General features: G+C 36.0%; 2 long non-coding RNA genes across 2 annotated transcripts in view; one reads left to right on the top strand and one right to left on the bottom strand.

The window, feature by feature from the left end:
- The window catches only part of LOC116278381 (uncharacterized), a 194,904-nt gene that overhangs the window by 36,422 nt on the left and 134,301 nt on the right, over positions 1-24,181 (top strand). The window contains exon 2 of the long non-coding RNA XR_012075848.1: positions 7,739-7,807. This is a non-coding gene — a long non-coding RNA (uncharacterized lncRNA). The remainder of the gene's footprint in view (positions 1-7,738; positions 7,808-24,181) is intronic.
- LOC116278339 (uncharacterized) lies at positions 16,046-24,090 on the bottom strand. The gene is made up of 3 exons (XR_012077720.1): positions 24,001-24,090; positions 17,197-17,344; positions 16,046-16,184 (listed from the first exon to the last, which is right to left on the bottom strand). It is a non-coding gene; the product is annotated as an uncharacterized lncRNA (long non-coding RNA).

The raw sequence follows: 24,181 nt of genomic DNA, 5'->3' as shown, positions 1-24,181 counted from the left end.
TTTAATACTTAGTAATAGAAATCCTTTTGGATTAAGAGTTGAATATAGTGTTGGTAAGGATCAATGTTCACTTCCCCATGTGAATATCCAGTTGTTGCAACGTTATTTTGGAAAAGGCATTTTATTCCCTCATTGAAAACCTTTATGCTTTTTTTTTAAAGAAAATCACTTGGCCAGTTATGTTTGGATCTACTTTTGGACTCAGTTCTCTTACATTTATTTATATGTCTGTTTTTTTCTGCAATAATATATTTCTTGATTACTGTATATTTATAGTATGAAATCAGAACATTTAAGTTCTCCAATTTTTTCCTTCTTTTTAAAAATTGCTTTGGCTATTCCTATTCATTTGCATTTCCATAAAATTTTTAGAATCAGCTTGTTAACTTCTGCAAAAACATGCTGAGATTTTGGTTGGGATTGCATTGAAATTATAAATTTGGAGAAAACAGAATTCTTAACAATACAAACATAATTATATACGATTAGCAAAATCACAGTATGAATATTGTTATGATACAATTACCTAAGCCACAGATCTTATTCAAATTTTATCAATTTCTCTACTATTGTTCTCTTTCTGGACTTCCGATGCAATACAGGGTCATACATTGCAGTTAATTGTCTTGCCTCCTCAGTCTCTCTTATTCTGAAAGAAGCTCAGTCTGTCTTTGTCATTCACGTCCTTGACACATTTGAAGAGTATTGCCCAGTTATTTTGTAGACCACCTTCCAATTCTGGTTTGTCTGATGTTTCCTCATGATTAAATTCAGATTATTAATTTTCAGTAAGAAAACCTTAGAGGTGACATTGTACTCTTCTCAGTGTATCATATTAGGAGGTAGAAGTTGTCACTGTGTCTCATTATTGGTAATATTAACTCTATCACTGGGTAAGAGTGTGTCTCCCATCTTCTCCACTGTAAAGTTAACTCCTTCCTTTAAATTAATAGTTATGTTGTAGGGGATATCTTTCTTCAGATTAGATGTGTTTTATTAATACATTTTCAAATTTAGTGGCCCTTTTCTCTCTATGTCTTTGGAGCCTATCCAGTGGATTTTTTTTTTTGAAATTTTCAGTTCTAAAATTTCCAGTTTTCAGTATTTGCACAGATACCTTATGTTTTCATTCATTACAAGGCTAATTTTCTTTCTGTCACTGAGCGTATTTATTACTGCTTCTTCAAAATACTTGTCTGATAATTCCAACATCTGCTAACCTCAGGGTTGGCATCTGTTTGTAGTTTTTTTCCCTTGAGACTGGATCACATTTTTCTTGCTATTTATATGCGGATAATATTGGACTGGATCCTGGGCATTCCAAATGCTAGATTGTGGAGAATCTGGATTCTGTTAGATTGCTCCAAAAAGTGTTGATGCTTTTGTTTTAGCAGGCAATTAACTTGGTTAGACTCAAAGTGCAAACAGGCATGTGTGTGGTGGGCGGCCGCTTAGATCTCAGATCAGTTCCTTCAACCATAGCTATGAGCAGCTTTCTGTTTGCCCCATTCAATATGTGGTTCAGTGGTCAGCCAGAGACTCGGGCCAAGTTTTCACACAGAAATTGGGATACTGTTTCTTTGACTCCCTACTTTCTGATTCTCATCTCACTCTCTGGTAGCTCTGGTTGCTATGTATTCCCTGCCCTATTTCCTCAGCCAGTAAGCCAACGGGCTTTCTGTCAGCATTTGACTTGTTCCTACACCACTGTCACCATGACTGAGGCTGCCTCACGACAAAACTGTAGAAAAATGAGGAACTCAATCTGTCTAATGGCTTTGCCCAACTTTTGGCTCTTTTCTAATATCTACCAATCATATTCAATCTCTAGAACTCTCAGGTAGTTATGACTGTAACTTTTCTAGTGTATAGATTTTTTTTCCCCCAGGAGGATGGATTTGTTGGATAATCATTTCTCCATTAACATGAAGACTTAAGAGATGGATTGGATACAGGATTTTGAATGGTGAAAAGATACTGCCCAAAAAATTATAGTAGGTATCAAAAGTCAAGTACTTGAGAAGGAGACTTTTAGATAAAACTTCACTTATATAATACAGCAGACTCCTTTAGGTATCTCTTGACTCGTAATTAACCACTTAATTACTCCCACTTACTTCAGACCTCCTTATTCCCTGCTGTTAGCACCTACCAGCCATATTTATACAATGGCACCGAGAGTCCCTGGCCAGAGTTCACTGGGAAATAGCTGGACACCCCACCTGGTCTGGGCCAAGTCACTTCCTTGAGAATTAAGCAGGATCCCAGAAAGTCTATCTCTCCATTATGGCTTGACTTGTACCATATATTGTGTCTCTTTTTTTCCTGCCATTTTGTGAATTCAAGAAAAGAAAGCAGCATGCCAAAAAAACAGAGCGATGAAGTAAATGCACAGAGAGAAACAGAATCAAGAGACGATAAGAAAATGGTCCCAGGGGCCAATAATCTTCTAATGCTCCTTACAATCCTGCCTGGCATCTGGCTGTACTATTTTCTTTTAACTACCCTTGGTGATGAGAAGTCCCCTCTTTTTTCTTAAGCTGCCTTTTGTAATTTGCAACTTTAAAAATCCTGATGCATCTATACACCTTCCACATTACAGGCATTGTGAAAAGGTTTATATAACTGTAGTAATGAGTATACACAGAACAAAAGTGTCAGAGGACATTAAAATGGCAAGAAACAGGCTAAAATTTCTTAGTGTTTAAAGTGAGATAATTTTTAAACTATCATTTTGTTAAAATCATCATATAGGTCTTAGGCAAAGATCCTATCTGTTAATTTGAATATAATCAGAAGAAAATAGAAGCTGTGGATTTTCCCCCTTTTTTAAAGTAAATGCTAAATAAGATAATGTGGTTAGCTATAAACTCAGTAAATGCAGTATTTGTGTCCCATCCTGGTACTCATTCTCCACTTCAGGATCAATCCCATTACTATAATTAAGTTTCTGTTTAATTAATTTTATTTCTGTACTTAATAAAAAGAGGCAATTTTTTCCTAGAGGTTCTGTTTTTCCAATAATATAACCACTAAGAAATCAATTGCTTAACAAAAGTTAAAGTAATATGATTTGGCCGTGAATTTCACTCTAACAGAAGGACATAATAAGTCAGATGAAAAATCAGAACCTGTCTCCCCATCCCCGCAAATAAATAAATAAATCTCAGCAAAAGCAAATCTTGGGATCCTTTGGATTTGTCAAACATTTCATGGATCTTCCAAAACATTTTGGCAGGATAATTCCCTAAAGTGATTCATTATCCGTCAATTCATATTTCAATGTCACTTAATATTTGTTGAATATTCACAACATGCTAGCATTGCACAGCTGCTGAGAACATGCTTCTCTGTCTCTCAGCCTCACACTGCATGTTTTTTTCAACATGAAAACATAACATATATTTTAAATTTTGTCGAGGGGATAGGAGAAAATTGGTCTAAAAACAGATCAGCACACACAGCCTTCAAGAATTAATCTTCATACCCATATTAGGAAGATAATCATTGGTTCTGTAAGCACAAAAGTGTGCCCCTTATATCCATTTATATCTATTATACATTATCTTATTTATATATAAACTTATATACATATATTCTTATTATTATCTGGAAATAAAATTTTTATTTAATTTTTATGTTACTTTTATGTATCTATGTGTATATTAATGCTACTATTACTTCTAGAGAAATTCGCTTTATCCACAACCTGATTTTTAAATCTCTATTTATAGATATATGGGTTTTCTATTTCTTAACAAACAGTGAAATTTTCTGTTACTTGTTCCTTATTTGTATTTTATTCTTAATTTGAAAATTATTACCTATATGCATCCATATTACTTTGGTTTCCATAAGGGAAGCTCTTCATCTCCACTTGCCCCATAAATCAACCAGCTCCACTCCCTCACTTCATCTAAGTACCTGTTTAGAGAGGTCTCCTCAGAGCCCGCTAACAAAAATAACATTGACGTAACTCCTGGCCATATTCTTGATCCTTAGACTTTGCTTTATTTTTCCTTCCCCTGATATATTGGAGTTTTGGTTTATTGCTTCTTTCCACCCCCTATAATATAAAGTCTGTAAAACAGGGACATTGTTTTTATTCTTTTCTTCACCTACACAGAGTAGAAATGTGGCCAGCTCCTGTAGGGGCTTCACAAACTTTTTGGAGGGGGGGTGGTAATTAGGTTTATTTATTTATTTTGAATGGAGGTACTGGGGACTGAACCCAGGACCTCCTGCGGGCTAACCATGCACTCTGCCACAAGCTATACCCTCCCCCACTCCGACAAACATTGTTGAATGAATGAATGAATTCTCCAAGAAAAAAGTGTTATTTTCCTTTTATGCAAATCTTAATTTCAAGACAGAACTCCATGTGCATATCAGCCTATGTGCTGTCCTCTACCTTCTAATTTTTCCCTCCCTTTTAAATTTAGGATTTCTTTCTTTCTGCCGAATGTTCCCTCCATGGTGATTATACAGGGCTAGCAATGTCCGTGTTTGTGAGAATATTATGACTTTTTTCTGGTGGAAATCCTCCTTAATCAATTTTTTTTCTTTATACTCAATTCCTTCACCAAGACTTTTTTATAAAGAATGTACATGGTGAGTGTTGAGAGTATAAGATAAATAAAATACATTTCCTGGAAAAAAATGTTTAGACTAAAGAGTTTAGACACCACAATAACAAGCTGATTCTGGTGTAGTTTCTCTAATATTTTGATGGATTCTAAAAGGCTTCCTTTAAGATACAATGTTAAAAAAATTTTTTTAAATGCTCACTTAAAATCTTTTTTTATTTGAATGAATATTAATGTTAGTTACATTTCATTGACCTAAAAGATAATAAGGGGTTAGAGCAATATTATTAGCTATTATGCAGCGTCATTCACTGTTATTTTTGTCTTAACACCAATGGAGACTTATAAAGAACATGAATCCTGCAAGAAGGTACAATGTTGGCTTTGGGAAAAAAATAATTCAATTTGTTTATTGCAGTGATTTCATTGCGATATAACTCTTCAGTATGGATTCAAAACATCCATCCCATTCACTGTTTTTTCTGCTTGAGAATAATGGACCGCTACTTCCCTCAAAACAAGAGGAAATTACGCTCTGGCATCTGGTTGCTTTCCTTTTGTTTCTTTCAAATAAAATCTAACGTATTTCAGTCCAAAGTTTCCTTAAAATGCTGTATTTACCAATGTGCTTTATACTGCCCAGCATATTTTAAATTAACATTAAAGGGAAACAACAGTCGATCAGCATCATAATTATTCAGTAATAGCCCAAACAGCTGCCTGACTTTCTTTTTTGTACTTGCTTGGAATTTCTTTTCATATTTTCAAAGAGGCAAAGTGTGGAAAATAACCTCTTTGATTGAAGGTGTGTGTTTTCTGAAGGTAGGAATATAAATCATATTACTTGGAAATTTAGAAAACAGCTTCTCACTCTGTTTTCTCCAAGGAGTATAGAAGAATAATGAAAGGTTATGGTAATGATACAACACATTTTTGTTTTTCTGAGAACAGTGTACTACTTCCCAACAGCCTTTTTTGCTGATAGAAACAACTTAAGGTGATGGTAGTTTTACTATTATCTGTACCAACAACTGTTTTTTTTAAATTCATTTCTTGACTGGAAAGTCTATGTAATAAGTGATCATTTGACCACAGATAAATATTGTTCCTGTATACTTTCATCACACCTTATGTATAACCTTCATCTCAGCTCCTTCCTTTTTGAATTGTGTCGACCTATTTATGGATTGCACCCTCATTAGACCACGTACTCTTAGAGGGTAGGGTTCATGGTCACTTAGCTTTTCACACTTAAGCACAAAAACAGGATGTGGATCATGGAGTCGCTGTGCTCACTGAAACAGCATGCTGTCTGAGGCTTACATGTTTCCTTCCACATACCTGACTAATAAGTAGGTGAAAGAAATGAGAAATTTTATCCTAGACATTTAACCATTGAAGTTTCTCCAAGATAGTTGTAAGCACTGTCAACCACTTATGTCTCTGTGATGATGTTTCCAAAATAATCTAGACATTTTCAGCCAATCTTATACTCTGTATGGGAGGTAAGCAAATAACTTGGGAGTTAATTTTCTCTTCATTTTCATGACCAGTATTAGAAAGAGCATTGGGCTGGGAGGTTATGAAATGTATTTTCTACTTTCTGTTTTGCACATCTGCTATGACATTGTGGGAAATCAGTAAACTTCTGTAGGCTTAGCCCTTACCATCTGGAAACTGAGAAGGGGGTTTATGCTGTCTCTATGGTCCTGTTCAATTTCAACATCTCAGATTCAAGTTCAATTTATTAGTTATCTTCCATAAATTTTTTGCATTTGAATTCTCACTGCTTCCTTGCAATAGATAATTCACATCCAAACTAACTTTCTCTAACAAATTAACTTTTTTATGACCTTAGAAACCACCATCTTCTATAGATAATAATGACAATAGTAATAATACTAATAACAACAATAATAAATTACCTCAGTCTGTATTTCATTTTGTTTCCATAAATCATATTCAGGTTGGCTTTACAATATTAAACAGGGTAATTTTACCTGTGATTGTAAGTGAAGACTCAAAAATGAAAGTTCCATATTAATGCTATTAAGAGCTACTATATAGTGATTGCCTAAGTGATAAGGACCGTGAGGTGACTTTTATATTTTTACTCTCACAAATACCACTTGGAGGTGGGTATAACTAGTTGGAAACCAAGGATCAAAGAAGTGCAGTCATTAACTACATTTCCAGGGCTGTGAATCCAAACCTATATGTTGAAGTAGGGATTAAATCCAGCTCTTGTTTTTCTTTTCTCAAATTAAAAAAGAAAAGAAAAAAAAAGCAACATCTTAAATCTAAAAATATGTGTCACATGGGCAGCTAGAAGTCTACAGAATAAATAATATATTTACAAAAGCAGCACATAAATCAACAACTGTGAAGGAGTCATTCAAAATTTAAAGTACGGAAGTGGAAAGCCTGTAAAAAGTGAATTTTGACAGAGTTAGAGAAAAGTATTTTTTCCAGCCTTCATTGTCGTTATTACAAACAACAAAAGTGTCATCACGTGTACTGCTCACACAGTCACCTTCCATTTTGCAGTCCTTTACAGATAACTGTGCCTGTGATTTCATGTGCATCTTTGACCAGCCCCCTTTCATGAAGTATTTATTTTGTACCTATTATTCCTGAAAAATAGTAGAGGTAGCATTCACCTCTACAGCCACCTCTATAAAAATAGTTTTATATCTGTATAAAGATGTATAGAAAGATAAATATTTTTAAAGATATAATGATCAAAGCTCAGCCTTCACTACTTATTGCCTTTTTCTTCAACCATCTTTTAAGCCATAATTCAAATAAACAATTTCAGCTAGAAATCACATATTATTTCAAATGGCTATTTTGTTTTTATAGTATGGCTTGTTTCCATCCAAAAATGATTCATTGCCCCAAATTATTTTGAAAGATATTGCCTAAGGAGTTGAAAAGTGCTCACATTTTATTTTATGATACAACAATTCATTAATACTGTACTAAGTACCAGCACACTAATATTTTGATGATTTTGCATAAATTTGCAGCAGTGGGGAGAGATGGCAGGTGTTCCAAAGAGACAAGAAAGTAAAACATTGAGTTGGATTAGATGTGGAAAGTGAGAAAAAAAGAACCTTCAAGGATAAATACTGGGTTTCTTGTCTTTGTAGTTGGATACATGGTGATGTCACTCAAAAAGCAAAGAAATATGGAAGACCAGATTGAGGGCAGAAAAACAGGTAAATATGGATGTCAAATATTGCTCTATTTTTTTCTTGTATTTGATTTTTTTTCAATTTTCTTGTTCTAGTAAAATATACATAATATAAAATTTACCCCCTTAACCATTTTTAAGTGTACAGTTCAGTAGCATTTAAATACGTTCATAATGTTTTACAATAATCACCACCATCCATCGCTATAACTCTTTTTATCTTGTGAAAATGAAACTCTGCATCTATTAAACACTAATTCCCCATTGCTCCCTCCTCACCAGCCCCAGGCAACCACCATTCTACTTTCTGTTTCTATGGCTTTGACCAATCTAAGTACCTCATGTAAGTGAAATCACACAGTATTTGTCTTTTTGTGACTAATTTATTTTACATAGCACGTCTTCCAGATTCACCCATGTTGCAGCGTGTGTCAGAATTTCATTTCTTTTTAAGGCTGAATAATATTTCATTGTATGTATATACACATTTTGCTTATTCACTCACCTAATGATAGATTGAGCTGCTTTCACATTTTAGCTGTTGTGAATAATGCTGCCATGAACATGGGTATAAAAATATCTCTTTGAGACTCTGCTTTTAATTCTTTTGGGTACATACCCATAGGTGAAACTGCTGGGTCAAATGGCAATTTTATTTTTAATTTTTTGAGGAATCATCGTACTATTTTCCAGAGTAGCTGCACTATTTTTCATTCCTATTAACAGTGCTCAAGGGTTCCAGTTTCTCCACATCATTGTCAACATTTTCTATTTTCTGGTTGGTTTTTTTTTTTTGATAGTAGCCATTTAATTGGGTGTAATAGGGTATTTCATTGCAGTTTTGACTTGCATTTCCCTAATTAGTGATGTTGAACATCTTTTTATGTGCTTATTGGTCCTTTGTATACCTTCTTTGAAGAGATGTCTTATTCATATCTTTTGCCCACTTTGAATTGGGTTGTTTGGTTTTTTTGTTGAATTTTAGACGTTCTCTCTGTGTTCTGGATATTAATCCTTTATCAGATATATAATTTACAAAAGTTTTGCTCTATTGAGCTATCTAAATGGAGGTGTTGAAAAGACAATTATATTGGTGGTTCTGAACTGGAGAGGGATGTAGGGAGAGTGTCTTCAGGAAATCGAGGCTCAGTTAAGACAAAGATGTGCTGAGAACGAATGTGAAGATGGCTGTGAAGACCAGGGGGCAGAGCAAAAGGGCATCGTACACATGCTCTGCCTGATTTCTTTGCTGGGAATGAATGACCTTCACAGTCATAAGAGCCTAGAGTGGCATAAAATTTATCTTTTTAAATGTTGTCTAGTATCTACTAACTTTTGTGATTTAGGCCTGAAAATTCCACATTAGAATTAATAGGGGACAGTTGCTGTACTGCATGTGACTGAATGGAAAATACAGTTCGCAGCAACTACAAGTATTTCCTCTCTCTTGCTCTCCTTTAAAAATGCATCTCAACTTTGGATGTGGAAGGAAAAGGAACAAGAACAACTCTGTGGATAAAGAAAGTTTTGAGCAACAGTAAAGACGTTTGAAGATGGACTGTGTCTCTCTAATGCTTTTAATTAAAACATAGACCTCATTGGCCTTTCAGGAGTGGGAAAATAACTAAAGAACTGATTTAAAACAAAAGCTATAAATAAAAATCCTTGCTACTTACAATCTTTACTTCTTTTTTACTACCCTAACTTAGTCCTTTAAAATAGTTTTACATTTTCTTCAGACAAATTCTGCTGTATTCTTACTTATCCAAATTCACTCACATATGCTTAACTATTAGCTGTCAATCAATGTAACAAAGTAGCATGAAAGAAATACATTGCCACATGGGATCAGTGATTTTCCCATGTAATCCTGTCAGCAAAATATAAGGCCAGCTTCCTTTTAGAATCAGTTAATGCTAGATAAACTAAACACTGTGAATGACTGGAAGTCACCTTAAATGATTAACAGATTGGCTAAATTTTTGGCTCACTCTACACTTGCTATCATCATGAAATCTCATCTAAGTTGTTTTAGGAATGCCTTACTCCCTGGTTAAGTAAATTATGCCATTATAAATTATAAATACGATGGAACACTGTGCAGGCATTTTAATGAGACAGATATTTATCTGCTGGCATAGAAAGGTACTCATGATATGATCTTTTAGGTTAGATTTCCAGGAAACATACTCTGAGGAGAGGCATGTATAGAATGTTTACTGGGGAGTTTGAGGGAATGAGAAAGACAGGATTATGTACAGGGACAATCTGACCTGTAATGTAATAATAACTGAAAGACTGTAATTGATATCACAGAAAATGTGGACCTGGGATGGTCCTTCAGAGTTACACAGTGTGGCAAAGTGGAGAAGGGGGATTGTATTCCTGCAGTATGCAGTCCTTCTCCATGGTTTCCTTGACAGGGAACACTGGGCAAGGGATTTCTTTGTGACTGAGGGCAATTCCAAGTTTGGAGTGGAGCTAAATCTATCAATAGCTGATATTCTGGGCCTCCATGGGTGAGTTCTTTCATCTTGATGAGGGATCTGCCCAGTGTCCCACACTATTCACTGCAGTCCTCTCTTTGAGTTGCTCAGATCTCCTTACTTGTTATGGTAAGTTCACTCCATTTGAGAATTGCTTCTTCAAGATTATGATTCACCAAATTTCCTCGGAAAGCTTATAAAAGAAGAGTTAAGAGAATGAATTGCAATCCTCAAAGATGTGGTTGATTTATAGTTCAAATTCTGAGATAGGAAATTGTATGCAGCACATTAATTTGTGAGTGATCTCAGGATTTACATCTATAAGCATAAAGTGAGTGAGGGAAACAGGATTGAGCAAAGGGAAAAGCTGCCTCATAAGCTTACAGAGAGCTCTGGACCTGGGATGACCCTTCAGAATTGTCCAAATTGAGGCTACAGAGGCTCAGCATTTGTGTTCCCATATCAGCCAGTAATTAGTGGTGGAGTATACCCTCAAATGTGAGCATAACTTTGTTCATAACAGTTCCATGTGTCCAAAGGATAACCACCAGTAAAGGGCATGGTCACGTGGTCATAGGTCATCAGAGTGTCCTGAAGAGGGAATGTGGACAGAGTGCCACATCAGTGGTACCACATCATTGTGTGATGACGGAAGTGATTACAGTGATGTTGATGATGATTATCAACATAGCAGCTAAGACTTTTACAGCACTTTGATGCTCCACCACTATCCTAAGATCTTGTTCGTTTAGTTCTTATAATGACTTTAAGAAGTAGGTACCCCTTACACCATATACAAAAATCAACTCAAAATGGATTAAAGACTTAAACATAAGACAAGATACAATAAACCTCCTAGAGGAAAACATAGGCAAAACATTATCTGACATACATTTCAAAAATTTTCTCCTAGAAGAAATAAAAGCAAGAATAAACAAATGGGACCTAATGAAACTTACAAGCTTCTGCAGAGCAAAGGAAACCAGAAATAAAACAAGAAGAAAACCTACGGAATGGGAGAAAATTTTTGTAAGTGAAACCGACAAAGGCTTGATCTCCAAAATATATAAGCAGCTCATACGACTCAATAAGAAAAAAATAAACAACCCAATCCAAAAATGGGCAGAAGACCTAAACAAGCAATTCTCCAAGGAAGACATACAAATGATCAAAAAACACATGAAAAAATGTTCAATATCACTAATTATCAGAGAAATGCAAATCAAAACTACAATGAGGTATCACCTCACACCAGTCATTATGGCCGTCATTCAAAAATCCAAAAATGACAAATGCTGGAGAGGCTGTGGAGAAAGGGGAACCCTCCTACACTGCTGGTGGGAATGCAGTTTGGTGCAGCCACTGTGGAAAACAGTGTGGAGATTCCTCAAAAGACTAGGAATAGACTTACCACATGACCCAGGAATCCCACTCCTGGGCTTATACCCAGAAGGAAATCTACTTCAGGATGACACCTGCACCCCAATGTTCATAGCAGCACTATTTACAATAGCCAAAACATGGAAACAGCCTAAATGTCCATCAACAGGTGACTGGATAAAGAAGAGGTGGTATATTTATACAATGGAATACTACTCAGCCATAAAAACCGACAACATAACGCCATTTGCAGCAACATGGATGATCCTAGAGAATGTCATTCTAAGTGAAGTAAGCCAGAAAGAGAAAGAAAAATACCATATGAGATCGCTCATATGTGGAATCTAAAAAACAAAAACAAACAAAAACAAAGCATAAATACAGGACAGAAATAGACTCATGGACAGAGAATACAGACTTGTGGTTACCAGGGTGGGGGTAGAGGGTGGGAAGGGATAGACTGGGATTTCAAAATTGTAGAATAGATAAACAAGATTACACTGTATAGCACAGGGAAATATACACAAAATGTTATGATAAATCACAGAGAAAAAAATGTGACAATGAGTGTGTATATGTCCATGAATGACTGAAAAATTGTGCTGAACACTGGAATTTGACACAACACTGTAAAATGATTATGAATCAATAAAAAATGTAAAAAAAAAAAAAGAAGTAGGTACCACTGTTAGCTCTGTTTCTTGATGGAAAAACTAAGGCATAGAGAATTTGAATAGCACAACTTAAAGTTACACAGGTATTAAGTGATGGAGCCAGGAGCTAACCCAAGGAAGTGGGACTCTATTGAATGAAAAAAAGGAAGTGTGCATAAAGTTAGAAAATACGAACCCATTTGCATCAAAAGTGTTTGTGTGTGTCTAGATGTAAATACACATTTATATCAGTAGCTATATGTGAACTAGAAACATATTTGAAATATATATGTGTATATATACACATATGCATATATACAGTTGACCCTTGAACCATGCAAGTGTTAGGGGCAGTGACCTTCTGCACAGTAATTGTGTGGTACTGTGGTATTTACTACTGAAAACCATCTGTGTATAACTGGACCCATGCAGTTTAAATCCATGTTGTTCAAAGGACAACTGTAGATGTGTGTGAATTTGGCATACACAATGCCACAGTTGTAACACTGCTTACCTATTAGAGACTAGGACTGGGGTCTAAAATAAGGGATTTTTTTACTCATAATTTTGGAAACTTTTTACAATTAGTGAATTAGTGTATTTTATTTTTGCGAGGATTCGACCAAAACAATCATTTAAATCCCCAAATTCAGGTTTTGTATCTGTTACTGGGCTAATGGTGCAGCCCTCTTCATGTAGTTTATTGAGGGCAAAGATATATTTACAGATATTGGAAAAAATTTGTTTATTTTGATTCTTACTTTTCTTTTTGATTCGTTTTATCAAACATTTTAATATCAACTCTGAGTCTTCTACCCACGGGGGTTTTATTTATTTATGAGCTCTTGTGTTTACAGCATGATTCACTGTCACTGGTCTTCATTTTTCCATCTGAGCTAATCTGTACATGAATGTAGGTCATGAGGATTTAACTTCTTGAGCAGTGAGATCGATTGCAATGCCATCATCATGTCTTCTTCCCCATGGAATTTGGGTCTCTTTTGAATGACGGCACTTGCCCACAGTGAGGGTGAGGGATGTCTTTGCAGCGGTGTTGGGGTTATTACTCATGACTCTGCAGAAGCAGAAGGGCTAAAGGGAGTTGTGAAAGCAGCAGGAGATCATGTGGCAGCTTTCTGAGGCTGGGGCTGGAGGAGTGTGCAATCCTTTTTCAAATTCAAATGCCATGTAACCAGACACCTCTAAGTTTAGTGCTTACCTACTTGACCTTGCTGACACCTCATTATTGCAAGTTCCCATCTTTAAGAATTATGTGCACTTGGTATTCTGTGATCTCACTTCCTCCTTTCTCTTTTTTTCTCTTACTTAAGTTGTTACTCTCTATCTTCACACTCAGCCCATTAATTTCCCTCTGTAGAAAGGTAGTAATCTATCACCCTAACTATCACAGTAAAGGAAATGCCAAAGCAAAACTGAGCTGAAAGAAGAGGAGGAGGAGAATATGAGGGTCCATGATTAACTCTGAAGGCAGAGAAATATCCAAGACCTTTTAATTTAACTTAATTTATGCCATTGGGGTTTCAAAGCTCATAACAATAATTATCACTTTGCAAAAAATTTTGCAAAGAAAGAATGTAAATTATTGGAGAAGGGATCAATTTCAGTAATTATCTCGTCTATTTACTTCATTTTACAGATGAGAAAATGGATGTAGAAATACCAACCAAATTTAATGTTGCCACACAATCCTACAAGGAAAGAGTTTTATAATCTCTTACATAAAATAGGACTGGGAGCTGGCGTAGCAGCCAGTGAGGTCAGGCTCTCAGAGTGACCTTTGGGGTCTGGGATATATAGTCCACCGAGGCAGAAACAGTTTAGTGTTCTGGATGAATCTGTGGGCCAGAGAACGTCTCTAAATTCATCCTCAGGGCCACAGACTTTTGTGTTTGTCCACACTCTGGAATTTCCTAGTTGATGATGACCCTGGACTTCATCTCCCAGATTAAATCCTAAATGTTAAAGAAAGCATCCCATTCTACACAAATGTTTCCAATGATGCTTTTCTTTTTTTTAAATTGAAGTAGTCAGTTACATTGTGTCAATTTCTGGTGTTCAGCACAGTGTCCCCGTCTTGTGTGTGTGTGTGTGTATGTGTGTTTTCATACTCTTTTTTTTTCCATTGCTGCTTAGGAAAGTACCTTTTTAACTGGGGGTTCCATCTTTGGGGTAGGAATGGGAGGAAGAGAGAGAGAGAGAGAAGAGGAGGGGAGGGCAGTAGAGAGACCTTTGGTTCATGGACAGTTCATTCTTGGCATGTTCCCTGAAAGAAGGTACATGAAAATTATCCAAAGGACTTTTTCAGACCACCCATAGCTCGCTCATAGGTGAGCTCTCTTCTCTTCCAGCAGTGTTTCTCAATCCTGGCTGTACATTAGACTCATCCAGAGGCTTCTAAAGTAACGCTGATGGCCAGGCCCCACCCCAGACAAACTAAATTAAATTCCCAGGGATGAGATCGAGATACTAGTAGTGAACATTACAGATTGCTCATGTGCAGCCAGAGTTGAGAATTTGAGAATCCCTTCCTGGAGGAACATGTATCAAATAACCCCCCTCATCCCACTGAGAAATCCTAGCCATTGTGAGCTATCGTTACTAAGAGTTGAGTTGGAAAAATGTTAGCACCATCACTCCTGCTGTTTTTTTAAGGACAGGATAAGAGCCTGACTTAGAGCTGGCCCAGTGATAACCAGAAAATTAAAACTATAATTTACCTCATTATTGCTATTATTGTAAAAAGCAATATTAATGAATAGTTATTTCTCTCATATTTGTCAGAATTAGTATAATTATTTCACCATTTTAATGACTGGATTTATTTTTCACAAGTAGGTGAAAATTACAGTTTCTTGAAGTTATCATAAGGTCATTATTGAAATTAATTGATATAAGTGAAAAAATTATAATGAATTTAAAGCATAAACAGTAACAGAAAGTATGCTGTTAAAAAAGGTATAGATAATGGGACACCCGCACAATTCAAATTCATAAAGTCCTACATGAAAATAGAATTATTTAGAGTTTGTCTCTTAATGTTATGCTGGAGGATCTCATAATGTGGAAAACAACTTTGTCTAAAGCAGTAAATACATAAATACATGCTAATAACTGTGGAAGTAGTTTGCTTAATAAGATTTAGCCTTGTTATAAATACTTTCGAAAAGCCTACAATTGGAAAATGCATTTCTAAAATTTAAAAATAGAAAACTATCATGAAATAAAAATTATGTATTCAGGATGTTATTTTATGTTTCTTTTTTTTTAAAGCGGGACTAGGACTTCTCCCACTTACGTGATACCATCTCTACCAGTGGTTCAGAAATGGGGACAACTTTGTGCTCCCCCAGGGGACATTTGGTGATGTCTAGGGACAGTTCTGATTGTCACGGCTTAAAGAAGAGAAGTGTTACCAGCGTTTAGTAGGTAGAAGGCAGGTGTGCTGCTAAATACCCTACAGTGTGGGCAGCTTCCTGCGGGGAAGAATGATGTGGTCCAAAGTGGCAACAGTGTTGAGGTTTACTGGTTTTAAACTAACTCGTTAGAAACTTCATCTGTTCTTTAAAAAGCCAATAATTATGGATATTTTCATTGATAATGTAATTCAGTAACTCTTTAGAAATGTCAGAAAGTGTCAACTTGAATCTCTAAGATAAAACCTTTACTTTGTTATAAACCCAAATAGAAATATATCACGTACCTGCTAGGGTGTCCATACCTTGTTTGTGATGATCAGAAGTCCCGTACGTGATCTCTTTTCATTGGTAGAGAAGAGCAGGTGCATGTACTGGCTCCACGACCACGAATGGGCACGCTCAGCCGGCATCCAGCCTCCTTTTAGCATGTGGAATCTTCACTAGGCCTTTGCAAAGGAAGTTTTAGAACTCAAGTTCACTTGGATAAAACTCACATTATAATTTCTTGAATTCTTTTCAAGAATTCATCAATCATTCAAGAACTCAACAATCCATCCTTTTTCTTTCACCTTTATTTCCCTAGCATTTAAATAAAGTGTCTTGGATATAGTAAGACTGCCACAAGGCATGTTAACTTTAATCGGGAGGGGAGCACTTTTCCAATTTACACTTTGCCTTGCTCAGACTACTTTTCTTCATAATTTACTCCTGCTCCGCTTGGTCTAACCAACTCAGGAAGGAGGGAAGTTCCCTAAAAGGTTTTCATGGTCTTTAATGAAGCAGCCTTCATAGTTGTTGTTGTTGTTTTTTTTTTTTTTAATGCAGCAAAGAGGTCTAAGAGAGAGTTTAGTTGGAGATAAAGCAGGAACAGAAACCATATGGCAGTGTGGAAGAAATTGGGGAAAAGAAAACATGTGCTTTGGATGTAAAGTCTTTCACATAATTTTGTCAGCAAATAATTCTAGACTTTAAAATAAATTTGTCAGCAAATAATTCTTTCAGCAGGAGGAAGGTAGCTATTGGAAGCCACAGGTCAAGGGACATTTATTTTTAAGGAAAATAGAACGTAGAAGGAATAGTGTTGAATACACACTACAGAGCTGGAAGTCAAAAGCATAGAGACAGAATTTGAAATGTGTAAATGGAAGAACGACTTAAATAGAGCAGAGGGAGAGAAGAGCAGAAAGCCAAGGATTATATCTTGGAAATGAGAAAAAGAAGTTCTGTTCAAGGTGACAGAGGAAAAGCAGAGAGGATCTTTGAAGTATCTTTAAAAATTTCTTTAAATATCCCTGAGGCCAGAACCTGTGGCATTCACGTGATCAGAGAAAGCACAATGATGTGATGCGTATTGCGGGCAGATGTAATTTCCAGGGTCAGACAAAATTCCATCAGTCTCCCACTTCGCTTCCTTTGTTCTTTTTCAACTTAAAACTCCCACACATGACCTGTACTTACATACTCAGTGTGTGCCTTCTCTTCCAAAGTTCTGTAGTTCTTCTCCTTGTGAATCTGAGTCCACTTCCAGACAAGAGCCCCCTGAGCGCGGACTACGCTGTGCTGCAGTGTCTTCACGGTCCAGGCCGCGATCAGGAGAGAGGCCAGACTGCAGAGATTAAGGTCGGTCAAATGCGAGGAACCTAACAGGGGAGTGCCTAATAGCCAAGTCATAGACCAGCCAACTGAGCCACGGTTCAGAAGGGAGACATGCACACAGAATTGAGAAGGAGTGTCTTTAAAGGCAGAGGACTAAAAGAGAGATTCTGACTGGAAAAAAAAAGGCTAAGTCCCTTTGTAAAGAACACCTGGGGCCTCTGGCATGGGCCTGCAAGGAGCTGCTAAAAGCTCCTACTCAGCTGTTACCCTACTGTGTTTCTTGCTCCAAAACTGACTATTCAACCCCGCTCCTCTCCAATTATTTCAGCTTTGTATTAGGAAAAAAACAAAACAAAAGAAAACTGCTTAGGAATATCTGATTAAATTTTATGATAGATTTAACCTCCCCAAGGAGTAATTTGTAAGTTTAAAAGGGGTGCTTTTTTTTTTTTCCAAACCCAAGCGAACCTCTAATCAGTAGAATGTGTTGGAGGAAGTAAAACCATGGCCTGAATGTTGGTAAATCACCAACCAGTTAACTTGTGGCTTCAATTTAGCTAGGTTTGGATCGGAAATCTGTATCTTATTAGGCTAAGCCTTTTCTAATTTTGCGTTTTCTTTATTTTCCTTTACTTTCTTCTCAGTTCTTTATTTTCCATTCTTAGCTTTTCTTTGTTAAGTATGGCGCAAGATGGGAAAGGGGTTTTTGTCCATTTCTGGGTCTGGCAGCAAGGAGACGACTATGTGTCCATGGAGGCTGAAGTCAAGACAAAAGAGCCAAGAGGGAGGTGTAAATCCTTGGAAGAGAGAAACCATTCCTACAGCCATGCTATTTTGCCTGTGAGAATCTGTCTTATTCTATTCAGGCTTCTGTAACAGAATACCATAGCATGGGTGACTTCTAAGTAACAGAAGTTTATTTCCCACAGACCTAGAGGCTGGAACATTCAAGATGAAGGGGTGGGCAGACTCTTTTTCTGGTGAGGGCCCACTTCTGGCTGATAGATGGCTGTCTGTGGTCTCACAGGGTGGAAAGGGGCAAGGGCTCTCTGGGGTCTTTTTTATAAGGACACAAATCTACTTTATGAGAGCTCCACCCTCATGGCCTAACCCACCCAAAGGACTCCACCTCCAAATACCATCAAACTGGGGGCTAATTTTCATTATGTGAAATTTGGGAAGGGGACATAAACAGTCTATAGCAATCTCTCATATAGACCTTTCTCTTTTCTTCACAGAGTTTTTGTATATTTATTTCTAAACTGTAGCTCTCTGTAATACTATTTTAAGAACCTGGCTGCTGAGTCTTGCTAAAATAGCATCTCTAAGATTAGGGCTCAAAATCTGCATATTTATCAAGCTCTTCCGATGACACTTAAACTGCCAGGAAGCATGCTCAGTGTGATACAGTGAAGTAAAACTGTACTCTGAATGAATCTTGTTTTGTTTTTGCATTTCCATCAGACTCTTTGAAAGTTGGAAAGGATTCAACGTGAAGAGTGTAAGACTTCAGTTCTTTCATAAGGGCTAGGAATTTCCCAAATGAAAAGATATCTCTCTAACCACTTTATCACTGACTGAAAAATTTGACCACGGTTGATTTTTTTCTTCTGTATTAATTTTTCCAATTTTCTTCCAAATGGTAAAGAAAAAGAAACACATTAAGTTCAAATAAAGCTTGTAACTCAGTTAACTAGATAGCTATCTGCCATCACACATCAGACATGAGAAACTTGAGATTTCAGGGCTTCCTCTATACTGAATGCTCACCAAACATTTGTCTGCTGACTGATGAGAAAAAGGAACATTTTATAAAGAGGAGGAGACAAAATTGAGTTATATGATCACTAAAGTTTTAATTTTGTTCTGACCTTCCCAGAAATGTTACAGTGTGTGGCTCTTTAGTAGTTTCTTGACATATAATTTTACTTCCTATTTAAAAAAAAAGTTTGAGATATAATTTTTACGCAGTGGAATATGCTAATCTTGAGTGACGAGTGTATGAAAAATACACCTGTGGTACCCACTCCCCTATCAAGATAAAATGTTTCCATCACCTCAGAATTTTTTTCCTTCTCCCTTCTCAATCAATCAATCCCTCAGAGGTAATTCTTTTCTGATTTCTGTCATGATGCATTAGTTTTGAAAGTTCTAGAAATTCATATAAGTGGCATACTTCTTGGAATCATCCAAGTTCTTGAGTGTATCAACAGTTCATTCGTTATGTTACTGAGTAGTATTCCATTGTATGAATGTACTATTTGTTTATCCACTTTACTGTTGATGAACATCTGTGTTGTCTCTAGCTTTGAGCTGTTATGAATAAAGCTCCTATGTACATTCTTCTAGGAATCTTTTGTTTGACACATGTTTTCATTTGCTTGGGTAAATGCCAAGGAATGGAATTGCTAATTGAAAGGATAGGTATGTGTTTAATGCCATAAGAAATGTCCAAATGGTTTTCCACCAGCAGAGTATGAGAATTTTGGTTGCTCCAAAAGTCAGTATTTCAGGTTGTCAAATATTTTAGCTGTAACCTTTCTGGTTTGTGTGAAGTGCTATCTCAATGTGGTTTGATTTTTGTTTCCTTGCTGACTAATGATGCGCAGCACTTTTTTACATGCTTGTTTGCCTTTTGTGTATCTTCCTTAGGTTCTTTTGCGGGGTGTTGATTCATGTGTCATGCTCACTTAAATTTTTTTTGGTTCTTTTATTGTTATTATTAAATTGTAAGAGTTTTTTGTATATATTAGATTTAATCCTTTGCCAGATACAAGTGTTCTGAATATTTTCCCAGGACTTTTCACTTTTTTAACAGATGTTTTATATGAGCAGCTGTTTTAATATTAATGGAACCCAATTTATCTTTTTGTTCTCTTTGTTATTAATGCATTTTGTGTTCTACCTAAGAAACTTAAAAGGCTTGAGGAAATTCTCCAATAATTTCTTCTATAAGCTTTATGATTTTGGTGTATTCTTTTAGATCTATGATCCATCTCAAATTAGTTCTTTTGTATGAAATAAGATAGTGGTGTAGAAGTCAATGTTCACTTTTTCCGCATGAATGTCTGCTTGTTTTAGCATCATTTGGTGGGGAGATTTTTATTCTCCATTAATTTGCACTTACAGTTTGTGTTGAAAGTCAATTAACTGAGTGTACATATTGAGTCTATTTCTCAACTATCTCTTTAGTTTCATCTGTTCATCCTTATACCAAGCTAAATTGTTTTCATTAATGTAGCTTATACTAAGTCTTGAAGTCAAGAAATGTAAATCTTCTAAATCTATCTTTGTTGAGATTATTTTAGACCATCTAGATACTTTTTATTTACATATGCAATTTAGTATCATCTTGTGAAATTCTGCAAAAAAAAATTGCCAAAATTTTTAATGAGATTATACTGAATCCAAAGGACACTTTGGGATATTTGTCACTTTAGCAATATTAATCCTTGCAACTTATTAATATATGTTTCCATTTATTTAAATACTCTTTAGTATCTTCAGCGAAGTTTCTGCAGTTTCCTGTGTATAGGTGTCACAGGTCAGACTAGGAGACAGATCAGCTTGCAGGAATTGTGTTGCAGCGCTCTCCTGGAATAAACACCTACCTATGGTGAAAGCCGTGAAAGTGGGGCTAGTTACAAGTTGGGCTAAATGCAGTCACAGCAAAGGCTTCAGCTGATCTGATGGGAACGTCAAAATCTGGGACAGACTTCAAAAGTCTTGAACTGGAGCAAAATGATTGGACTTTCCATGGGCCCGTTTCAATCAGTTATTGGTTTTGGGTCACAGTGGGAGGATGTGTAGCTTTAGATGAGGCAGCTCTCTTTAGCTGAGAGCAATTTGCAGAGACAACTCTGCAGATGTGAATCTGAGAGCTGTCTGCCAACAACACTTCCAGCAGCTAGGAGCATAATTCCTTGAGTCTTAAAGGGCTGAGGTGCGGGGTTGTACAGGACTGCTTCCAGTATATGTCATCCGTTGTGCCACTTGGGTCCAGTTGATTCATAAAATTCCTGGGAACAGATCCGTCAGGACACTGGTGGGCCTCATTTCCCAGAGGAAGCGTGTAAAATAAAGTTTAGTGGGATAAACTATAGCCTCTATCCCTGAAGTGAGCCTTTTGGCCACAACTGATACCCATCATCTCCATCCTCCACTAGCCATTCAAGATTCCTCTTACCTTTGGATAGCAACTCAAATCTTTTAGGAGGTTTACTTGGTAGCATAATAGGAACCTCATATCTGATGATACTGAGAGCCTGGTCACCAAGCCATTCTTTGGGTGTGGCTGCTACACTCATTTGTTAATTGGTAAAATTGTGCAAAGGAGACAATAGAAATGTTCAGGTATGTCATCTGAGTGCCAGACCTACTCCTCTGTTGTGTAACAGCAGCTCTGTCTCCTGGTGATAATCAGGGACTTACCCCTTCAGATCAGGGACTCTTCTGTGTTTCATCTTGTTTCTTGACATGAGTTCAGACTGGCCAGAGAATATTTCAGAGAGTTAAATGTATTCAGACTGTTGTTGGCACCACTGGAGGAGTTAACCATTTGAATAAACAGGATCTCCAAAGACCTTTGCAGAATTCGGTGTTGCAAGGACCAGGAGCATGGATTAAGAAAAATGATGGTAAACAGGTAGATACTTTCATTTTCACATCTTGGTTTTTGGACCCATATCTTCTATAAATTGAAAGCACAGAACCATATATTGGTTATAAATTAAGCAGATATCTTGCATCCTTGAGGGTGGTACTCATTCTCACATAGTAACATATATGAGCTGGTGCCTCATTTGCAGCTTCAGTAAGGCATTCTATTGGAAGGTAGGTCTGGCAGCTTCTGGGAGGTGTTGTATGTATCAGGACCAGTGGATCCAATTGTTGTGTACCCACTGCCATACCTCTTGCTATAAATGAGTCTCTTGGTTTCATGCAGTCTGTGATTATAGATAATACTTTGTAAACGCTTGGATGTTGGTGCTGGCTGAGGTCCTGTGAAGCAGAAAAGGCAAAGCTATACAGAATATGTCAGTTCCAGTCCAGATGAATCATTCAGGGTGAAGGGGGTCTAATGTTGTCAAATTGACACTATATAACTGTTTGGTCTTCTGAAATGGTGACATACTGGGAGCTGAGCATTGTTCCGTGTTTCTGGCAGGTTGGATATTATCTGTTAATTGGAATGTCTAGTCTACTTGCATTTAATACAATTATGATTATTATTTGGTTTAAGTTTTCATCTTGTTATTTGTCTTCTATGGTACCATTTGTTCTTTATTTCTTTTTTCCCTATTGTTTGGTATAAGGAGGTTCCTGCCTCATTAAATACATTGCCTTCTGTTGGATTATTCAGATACATTTAGGAACCCACTTTACCTCCTACATTATGTAATTAAATACACCTTCATCATTTATTTTTATTTTCAAAGTAAGTTACATTTTAAACATCACTATCTGCCTCAAAGTAATATTCTATTACCTCATATAATCTAAGAATCTGATGACAATATTCTTTTCCTTACCTCTTTTCTATTTTTGTGCTGTTATTTCATACCATTTATTTCTAAATATGTTATAAACCTCAAAACATATTTTTATTAATATTTATTTCAAACAGTCAACTGTGTTTTAAAAATTAGGAAAGTATAACAGCGTAAATAATGTTTAACCACATATTAATCATTTCTGCTCTTCATTCTATCAAATAAATTTGAGTTTCCATATGATATCTGTTCCTTCAGGAGAACTTTCTTTAACATCAATTGAATTTTAAGTCTATTGGTGATAATTTTACTCATATTTGTTTAACAAATTTTTTTTATTTTTGAGGGTTTTTTTGTGCAATGTATTGAATTCCAGATTTACATACTCCTAAAAAATACCAGCATTTAAAAATATTCCACTGGTTCCCATCTGGGGACACTTTAATATAGTTTCCTATATTCAGTGATTTCTCTTGTACATTTTTCCTGTATAAAATGTTTTTGACTTCACTGCCTTTATGATTTTTCAATTTATCTTTGAGCTTTAGCCATTTGACAGTGATATGCCTAAGTATGCTTTTCTTTGTGTTTATCCAAATTGTGTTTTTTCTTATGTTTTTGAATATGTGGGCTAATTTTTAAAAATATTTTTACACATATTTACCTGTGCTTGATATTGACCTTTACATCACTGGGGCTTGTTTTTGTTTTTATTTCTTTGTTTGTCTGTTTTTTTTTTTTTACAGTTTGCACTTCAGTTTGCATGGTTTTTATGGCCTATTTTCAATTCACTGATAACTTTCTTCAACAGTGCCCAATTTGTGATTTTTAAAAAATTTCAGATGTTGTATTGTTTAATTTTTAAAATATCTTTTTATAGTTGTCATTTTGCTAGTAAGATTTTTCATGTTTATTTATTAAATCCATTTTGTCCTTTAAATCCTTTAACATATTTATCAAAGCTATATAAATGTCCTGTCTCATAATTCTACTATCTGTGTCATCTCTGTGTCTGTGTCTATTGACTATTTGTTCTTTTTTTCTCTGTTTATTCACATGTCTAGTATTTTTATTTGTATTCTGAATTTTGTGAATGTTACATTGCTCAAATTCAAATTATATAGTCTCTTTTAAAGAATATTGTTTTGTTCTGGAAAGTGATTAGTTTACTCACTGATAAACTTGATCTTGTCAAGGATCGGGCAAGTCTAGAATAGCCCTACTCTAAAATCTTGATCTTCCTGAAGTCTGAAATGGAAGTCATTGGTTTTTTAGTAATGATTATCTACTATGACTGGTTAGAACTCCAGTATTCTCAGCACTGGGAAAACTCTAGAATTTTTCTTTGGCTTCCA

This window comes from Vicugna pacos, chromosome 1 (genome assembly GCF_048564905.1).
Source record: "Vicugna pacos chromosome 1, VicPac4, whole genome shotgun sequence".
NCBI classification, from domain to species: Eukaryota; Metazoa; Chordata; class Mammalia; order Artiodactyla; family Camelidae; genus Vicugna; species Vicugna pacos.
This window is presented reverse-complemented; position numbering and strand designations above follow the sequence as displayed.